Below are 7,922 nucleotides of genomic sequence, written 5' to 3' on the forward strand. Positions count from 1 at the left end.
GAAGAAGGCAATAGGATTTAAACTGGGGCCAACTGAGCCTGGGTTCTTCTTGCTCTAACCGATAAAACCAAAGTTGTGCTTCTTCTGTTAAATGAAAGGCGGCTAGGCTTACCTTGTCCTGGTCATTTGTCCATTGATTCCGAAAGAACTGCTCGCAGTGATACAGCCAGCCTAGGGGGTCTCCATTGCCGTTGTACGATGGGAACTCCAGCCTACTGTACTTGGGGATGATGGCTGCTCCATGGCGGATGGACTGCTGTTCGCCGGAAGACTCCGGCAGATCTGGCTGGCGGTCGTTAGCTGCTGTCCCTCCATCAGAGTTCCTTTCCCTGCTGGAAAGAAACATCTCCATTAGTCGTCGTAGTTCTCGCACTTCACCTTTGATCTCACGAACTTCGGAGTTGGTCTCCACGAGTTGGTGCTCGAGGTCGTGGACCCTAGAAGGTAGTTGCTCCAGATCTCCCATGACGCCTTGCTCTGATACCAAGTTGTTGAGGCCCCAGGAATAGGATCTCGTCACGGGTCCATGGGGAAAACCTCCTGTTTTCCCTTGTTCCTTCCTGCTCGTGATGAACCTATCTTGGCGCCCTTGGTGATTTGTCCAAGAGATCACCAACTCTCCTAACTCACTCTTGACTGAATAATTTGATATCTCATTCAATAATGGGGTCTCCTTAAATAGGAGATTATAAGAGTCCTAATCAAGGGGAGTCTCCTTGCTGAATAGGGAGACTTCCAGTTCTATCTTGCAAAGGATAAGATAAGCTAATCATAATCTGATAAGCTACTAATAAGATAAGATAAGCTAAGCTAATCCTAATCTGATAAGCTATTAACAAGATAAGATAAGAGATAAGAACAAGCAAAATGAGCTAATCTAATCTAGATAAGGCTGTTGTTGCCGAACTGGGTAGGATGAGCATCACTGAATCCTTGCTGCTGCTGCTGGTGGGCCCGGGGCCTGTTGCTGCCGGCGGCGACGGTACATCTTCCCAAGGAAGGCGTCCATAACACCCAATTTCTTATGAAATGTGCATATTACATCCCTGTAAATTCCTTCAAAATAAACACCAACTAAAGGTTCTTTTAATCTTACCAATGGTGGTTTCAATTGGAGTACTTTTGTTCTGAAAAATATGACTATTGTATTCCCTTCAGATGCACCACCATAAGGCAAAAGGGAGAAAGTTCCAGAGGATCCTGCCATGCCTGCTGAAACCTCTCATAGGCCAAGAGGAAATTTGAGCATAATCATATCCATGGGAGTGATAGAGATCCTTTTAAACAGCATGAGTAATTGGGAACAGGCATCATGAATAAGACTTTTGGTGTCTGTTTGGCATCGTTGCTGTTGTTCCAGAAAACGGTGCCACACCAGTACCACGTCAGAAAAAACAGTGCTCCGGGAAACAGACATTTGTTTGGAACCGTTTTTTCATAAAAAACGGTGCTCCAAGCCACGCCTTGTAAATCGGGAAGGCATGGTTTGGAGCGATGCCGAATTTGGCATTTCTTGGAGCTGCAGGTCTTTGCTGTCAACAGGGATGTGAAGTGGCAGTGATGTGGCACTGGATAATGGGTACCAGTGCTGAAAACGTTTCCTGGAGCATTGGTATAAACAGAAAAGTTGTTGTTGCTCCAGGAAACGTCCTACCTGACAGCAACGATTCCAAACAAAAAAAAAACACCATTTTCTCAGAAAATGGTACTTCCAATCCGCACATCAAAAGCACCGTTTGCATCTGCAGCATCAATGCCAAACATATACTTGATGAATGGTATCAAGAGTAAGCTTGCAATGCAAAAGCAAGGGACTGTATCCTCCTCAGTCCCACACAGATTCTGTATCCAATGTATCTGTCCACATAGAGAAAGAAACCTTAAAAGGTCCATGGGCTTCCTGTATCCACCTCTAAGGAAAAGAATCTGCTCCTGCTCCAAGAAGATAACCATAGTACGCTTCCATCATAGAGACACCACTCCTATCAGCTAACCAAATTCTGGAATGTTTTGCACCTGTACAAGTAGTAGAATAACTTAAATGTGTTAGCAAGGAAAGCAAAACATCAGTTTTTTCATCATTAACAGGACTGCGTGACCTAGGACTACATACCCCCTTATCATCAATAATCTTGTAAATTGATTACTGTGGAATCATGGTCCATGGCCAGATTACAAACTACAAAGGGATGGGAAATTAATGTTAAGCCCGTGTTTGGTTGCAGTGCAAATTTATTTGCACTAGTACAAATGCATATGAGTGCAAATGTAAAAAATGTAAATTCTTGTTTAATTTTGTTTTGAATTTTGGTGCAATGGTTAGGTTGCTTCATTGCGACTTGGGTGACCAGGATTCAAATCTCGGAAATAACCTCTCTGTTTCTGTAGGGATAAGGGTGTGCCCTTCTGTCTCATGCATTGGTCTGCCCTTTAGGATAGGATGTTGAGATGGATGAGTGGTGAAAATATGAAAAGATAAAATTGTAGACAACAATATTCATTGAAACCTTGGGATGGTCCCAAAAAGTGACTAAGTTGACAGTGAAGACCAAAAGTGGCAGAATATGGATTAGTTGGGTGTAGCTAAAAGCTCTCAAAGAACAATTTAGAGTCCAACAACAATGTTGGTTGCATTAGGAAGAGGAGACCTTATGAATTTAACAGAAGATGTGGTGCTGGTGGAACATGACTTTGTAGCTAAACCCTAAATAATTGGGAAAATGCTTGGTTTAGATCAGTTGACAATTTGATATTCAGACTTCAAAAAGTAAAGCTCAAATTGTGAAAAAATCAAGGGAAAAGGAAAATACTTTATTGTAGTATTGTAAACTCTAGAATTATAAGCAATTTAAATGGATTAATACTTCATTTTCATAAGAAAGCATTTTTTTTCATAGCTAGAGTATTCTTTAACAAAATAGTTTGTCTTGATTGGTTACAAATTCCAAGTATTCCATATAAAAGCTTAAAAAAATGCAGAAAGACATGGCCATGAGTTTATCAAGTAGCAATGTTTACTCCAACATTTACAGCCTGAGACAGACAAGATCCCCCAATTTGCAGCCACTCCCATTTTACTCTTGCACCTTCATTGTTGAAGGGTTATTGCTTGGTCCAATGATAAAATCTTGGGCTGAGAAGTGTAAGAACATGGATTTGAGTTTGAGGGCATCCATTTTGTGCCAAAAAAAATGGCAAAGGTTAGGTCCACATCCTATCCACTCCTCCCAAGACCCTGGATAGCCAAGGCCAAACATGAGCCAGTGGGGTAATGGCCCTTTTGCAGGATTGTTAATTTTGTTGGAGATTTTCATAAGGGCTGCTTGATAATCTGAAGTGGCTGAATTGAATTATACAGTTCTTTGTTTATAAGAAATTGTGATCTCCTTAATGACTGAAGCTGATGTTGGGTTGATTATTATACCCTAAAAATTTTTATTATTTAATTATTTTGTTCACTAAAACAAATCAATAAGTCATTTGGTTCAGCCACCTCAGCCCTTGTCAAACGGGCCCTAAGCCAGTGGTTCTGCATCTATAGATAGGGAAAGGAGGAAGGTTACCAAGAAGCATGTACCTGCCATACTTCCGAGTTTCTCATGTTTTCTCCACTCCCTTATGAATTCATGAAATTCTACATCAAAATTTTCCCTTTGAGGTATGATCATTCCAAAAGCCTAACTATCAAAGAAGAAAAAACTGAAAGCTAGGCAGATAGAAACCTTTACTATGTATCTAATTTAGATTTGCCAATATTTTTATAACTGGTATGACTATGATGCCAAAAGGACATAATGCTGGAATAACCGATAACCAATCAACAAGCATCATAAGAGTGCTAACCAATCAGATGAGTTTTCATCAAATTGGTCAAAGCCTTTCCGGCATCATAGATTTTCCCTTTGTTCCTGAACTCCCAACTCCACAAATAACCAAACTCACGATGATGGAGAATTCAGTCATTCACTATAGAGGCTCACATGCATGCACTCACCCCATCCGAACAAACACCTAATCAATGAGATTAGAACTGCAAAACTCACTAACTCATGTCAGTCACTCCAAAAGACATCTAATTTGGTAGTGTAAGCCTGAAAATCATAATTTACCACTGTAGTCACCAAATTAAGATCAGCGAAGAAGAAATTGCTTAAAATCGTCTAGGACTCTAGGCCATGTCGAATGTTGGTCCCAACTCCCAAGAATCTAGGGCTTGGGAGGGATGGACTGGATATGCACCTAATCTCTGGTAAGTTTAGCACAAAGTGATCGCTATTACATCAAATGTGGAAATAATATAAATAGTCAGTCGGAGCCAGAATATTTGGGAACCAAAAGATAATATGATTCCTTAACACAGATCCTAATTTTTATAGTATAAATTAAATGTGAACAATTAAAATAAGGAAAAATTTCCTGATAGGTACCTTTTACTTTAGGTAGAATGCCAATTTAGTACTGTAAGTTTAAAATGCAACAATCTAGTACCCAAATTTTCATTATATATTAAGTGTCATTTGAAAAGACACAAATACCCTTTAAGTGTAATCCAATTTTCTTTATCAAACTTCTGTTAATAGGTGATCCCAAGCCGTTGGAACATTGTTCTCCGTTGGTTCTGGAAGCCCGGTAAGGATTGTTGTCGTCCTTGTTCCAATCTGATTGAACTGCATATCTCTTTGAGCACTTCTCACATTTCCATTTCTTCTCTCCATGTTTCCTGCAGAAGTGATTTTTAATTCCCGTGAGATCACCAAGAGCCCTTGAAGGGTGGTGATGAACGCATTAAGGCTCGGGGCACAGATAGACTCTCTTTCTGATCTCTTTGTTGGTTCTCTGCCTCAGCTTCCACGGAAGATTATGGCCTCTCCTGTGAAGCTGAAGATTCTGATCTCTCTGGAAACCCTTTCTGCAGATCTTGCACACAAATCTGTTGGTTGCCAATAGAGTTTTAGGGGATAAAGCAATCACTTCAGCATCTGGGTCTGAAACAATAAAATGAAAGACACATACAGGGAGATTAATTAGAATCAGCTGCAAGAAATCCAACACAATGTACGAAAATTGAGAACAAGGAGGGACATTTACTAGGGTTTCCGGGGAGATTTCTCTTCTTCTTTATCTTCTGTTGTTGCAGCTGCTGAGAAATGGCAGAGAACATAGGATTCAAGCTACTAAGTCCTGAACTCTAGTACCAGAATAGACACTAGCTTCCTCGGACAAGGAGGTTGAATTGGACATGGTCACAGGCAACATGCCTGTGAATATACTCCAAGCAAACAAAAAACAATAGTTAGATCTCTTTCTCCATACTGAATTTCTTTCAACACTTCGCCCTTATCGCTTGACGGCTTGACCGACTACTTTACAAATGAATGAAACAACAGCAAAAAAAAAAAATCTCCTGAAGAGAAGAGTATGATTATGGGTATTCTTAGAGTCGCTATCTACTCCTGGATTGCTTGTCTGAGCAATTCTACAACACAAATAAGAAACTTCTTTCCACTCTTTCAAGCCCACAAATCTCACCATGCAATCAAACATGGAAAAACTGGACAATAAGATGTTTTCTCACCCTAAATCCTCTACCACCCGTTAACCTTCTCCACTCCCTCTCTATTTACGTAAATAAAGAGAGACTGTGAACTTCATGAGTAACTGGTATTGGAAGAATGGCAGTTACGCTGGCGAACTGCCCGCTGGCCACGGTGGTGATTAGCGGCGAGCCCTTTCGACTCTGTTTCATTTTGACGATGAACAATGTATTTTATTTTCAAGGATAATTTTAATAGTTTTAAAATTTTTAAATCGCAGCATGTGATATATATAACTCACGGTTCATTAATGATAGATACTAGATTGTTGCATTTCAAAAGATCAGTTACTACATTGTGGTATTTTAAAGTTTGGATAGTAAATTGACACTGGGCCTAAAGTACAGGATCCCTATCAAGAATTTTCCCTTAAAATAAAATCTAATACATGATTGTAAATAGCAAAATTCTATAACTAATATAAAAGATTTATTGCTTAACAAGATCTCTTTAGCTCCTAATTCAATACTCTGTGGTTTTATTGCTTATTAGATAGAATAGTTGAATAATTCCAATTTGAATGTTGTAATTAAATTCTAATATTTCGTTATCTTTATTCATTTATTTTCTTTATATATTTTGTGTTCTGATGATTTCAAGATGTCTAGTGAAAATAATAAAATTGTTCACTACTCACCAAATGCTAAATAGTTTTATAGTTTTGATCGAGTGTTTTTTTATTGTTATTGACTACTTGATTAAAAAAAACATTTATTGAGTATTTTGCTATTGTTTTTAGTTATTGTTTAATGTTTCATATACTTGCTTTTCCTTTTTTTTTTTATAAAAAAAGGTTGGACTTCCTTGTTTTCTACCTTGTTAATTACAAGGGGATGACTAGGCCAAAGCAGGTGGGCTGAGCAGGAGGCTCGTTAGGCGTGCAGGTGGGACTGGGCACTAGGCAAGCCCAGGCAAGTGCTTGCATGGTCGTGCAGGTGCAAGTGCTTGCATGCACTACACAGGTCGTGGCATGCAACTATCGTAGGTCCCATTTGGGACTTTTGTGCAACATTTGGGGCCCATTCATTGTTAATGCTTGTCTATTTCGAAATTGGTCCCTCATTCTCATTCATTGACTTATAAGTCTTTTATAGGGAAAAACATATTTCTATCATATTAAAAAAAGTATAAATGAGGGTGTAGATCTTTCTTGGCTATAATGGCTATTATTCTCTCTTATCAAATTCTATATTTAAGTTATTTTTTATTAATAAATGCTATTAATTAAATCTAGAGATGAGCATTATTCGATTAAAACAAAAAAACTGAACTAAAAATTTCAGTTTCGATTTATTCGATTTTTGAGTATTTCGGTTTTGGTTTCGATTTTTAGAATTACAAATTCAGTTAACTGAATAAACTAAATAAACCAAACTTTAGTATATAGTAACGGGCCCATAAAACGGCTCGCCACAACGCAAGTTCCGGGTTCCCTGAGCTACCCCCAAAGGGATATTCCGAGACAACTTCAGCTCGCAAGCTAAGAAAATCAGCTCGCCCGAACTCCCAAGCAGACAAGGCATCCTGAGGACTAATTCTACTAAGGGTACTCCCGAAGTATTCTGAGCTTGCTACAAAGTAGCTCGGGAGTGGGTTGCACGAGCATTCCACATGAAGCTTCTATCTGATAGGCCGTACCAATCAGATTGCGCCATATCTCTCACTGACGATGCAGTCCCTGTCCATTCGACAGTCTGCGCCCACGTCTCTCAGTGGGCGGAGGCGTGCCTGTCACTTTGGAGACGTGTCACTCACCCGGGTAAGGAGTACGTCACAACGGCCACCTGCGTAGCCCTGGCAGGTAACGGCTGTGGCAGGGGGTCCAGTGGCGGTTATGTCCAATCCCCCAAGGTGCGCCCCTATAAAAGCCCTCAGGGCAGAGGAGAAACTTCTTCGGAAAAAGGACCAAAAAATCTCTTGAGTACAGGAAAACTACGCGACCTCCACTCTTAGCCTTCGTTTTTCCTTTCACTTCTCATACACAGTACTAACTTAAGCATCGGAGTATTCCCACCGGGTAAACCCCCGGCAATCCTTCCTTTCATCTTCTCAGGTCCCGCTCGTTGCCAGCAAGGAGCCAGTCATCGATCAGCTAGGAGTGCCCGGATCGCGCTACATCATTTGGCGTCGTCTGTGGGAATCGCTTCAAAAAGACTTTCTCTCTAAACTTTTTCAATCCTTCCTTCTTCCTTGAAACAATCCAACACTCATGGCCTCCTCTAGCAACGTCGGACGAAGCACGGAGATGGATAAGTTCAGGGAACACCCCAGCTTCCTACTGTTTGTATCGGACAGTTCACTGTCCCCCTCTCAGCGGACGGAATCCCC

The 7,922-nt window shown here is 40.3% G+C and overlaps 1 long non-coding RNA gene across 1 annotated transcript; it reads right to left on the reverse strand.

Moving 5' to 3' along the window:
• Window positions 1–4,323: 4,323 nt before the first annotated feature.
• LOC148849071 (uncharacterized) lies at window positions 4,324–5,871 on the reverse strand. Its single transcript, XR_016100242.1, has 2 exons — window positions 5,089–5,871; window positions 4,324–4,985 (listed from the first exon to the last, which is right to left on the reverse strand). It is a non-coding gene; the product is annotated as an uncharacterized LOC148849071 (long non-coding RNA).
• Window positions 5,872–7,922: the final 2,051 nt, after the last annotated feature.

The sequence above is a fragment of the Nelumbo lutea genome, chromosome 6, assembly GCF_056320005.1.
Source record: "Nelumbo lutea isolate HS-2025 chromosome 6, American lotus-T2T, whole genome shotgun sequence".
In the NCBI taxonomy this organism is placed as follows: Eukaryota; Viridiplantae; Streptophyta; class Magnoliopsida; order Proteales; family Nelumbonaceae; genus Nelumbo; species Nelumbo lutea.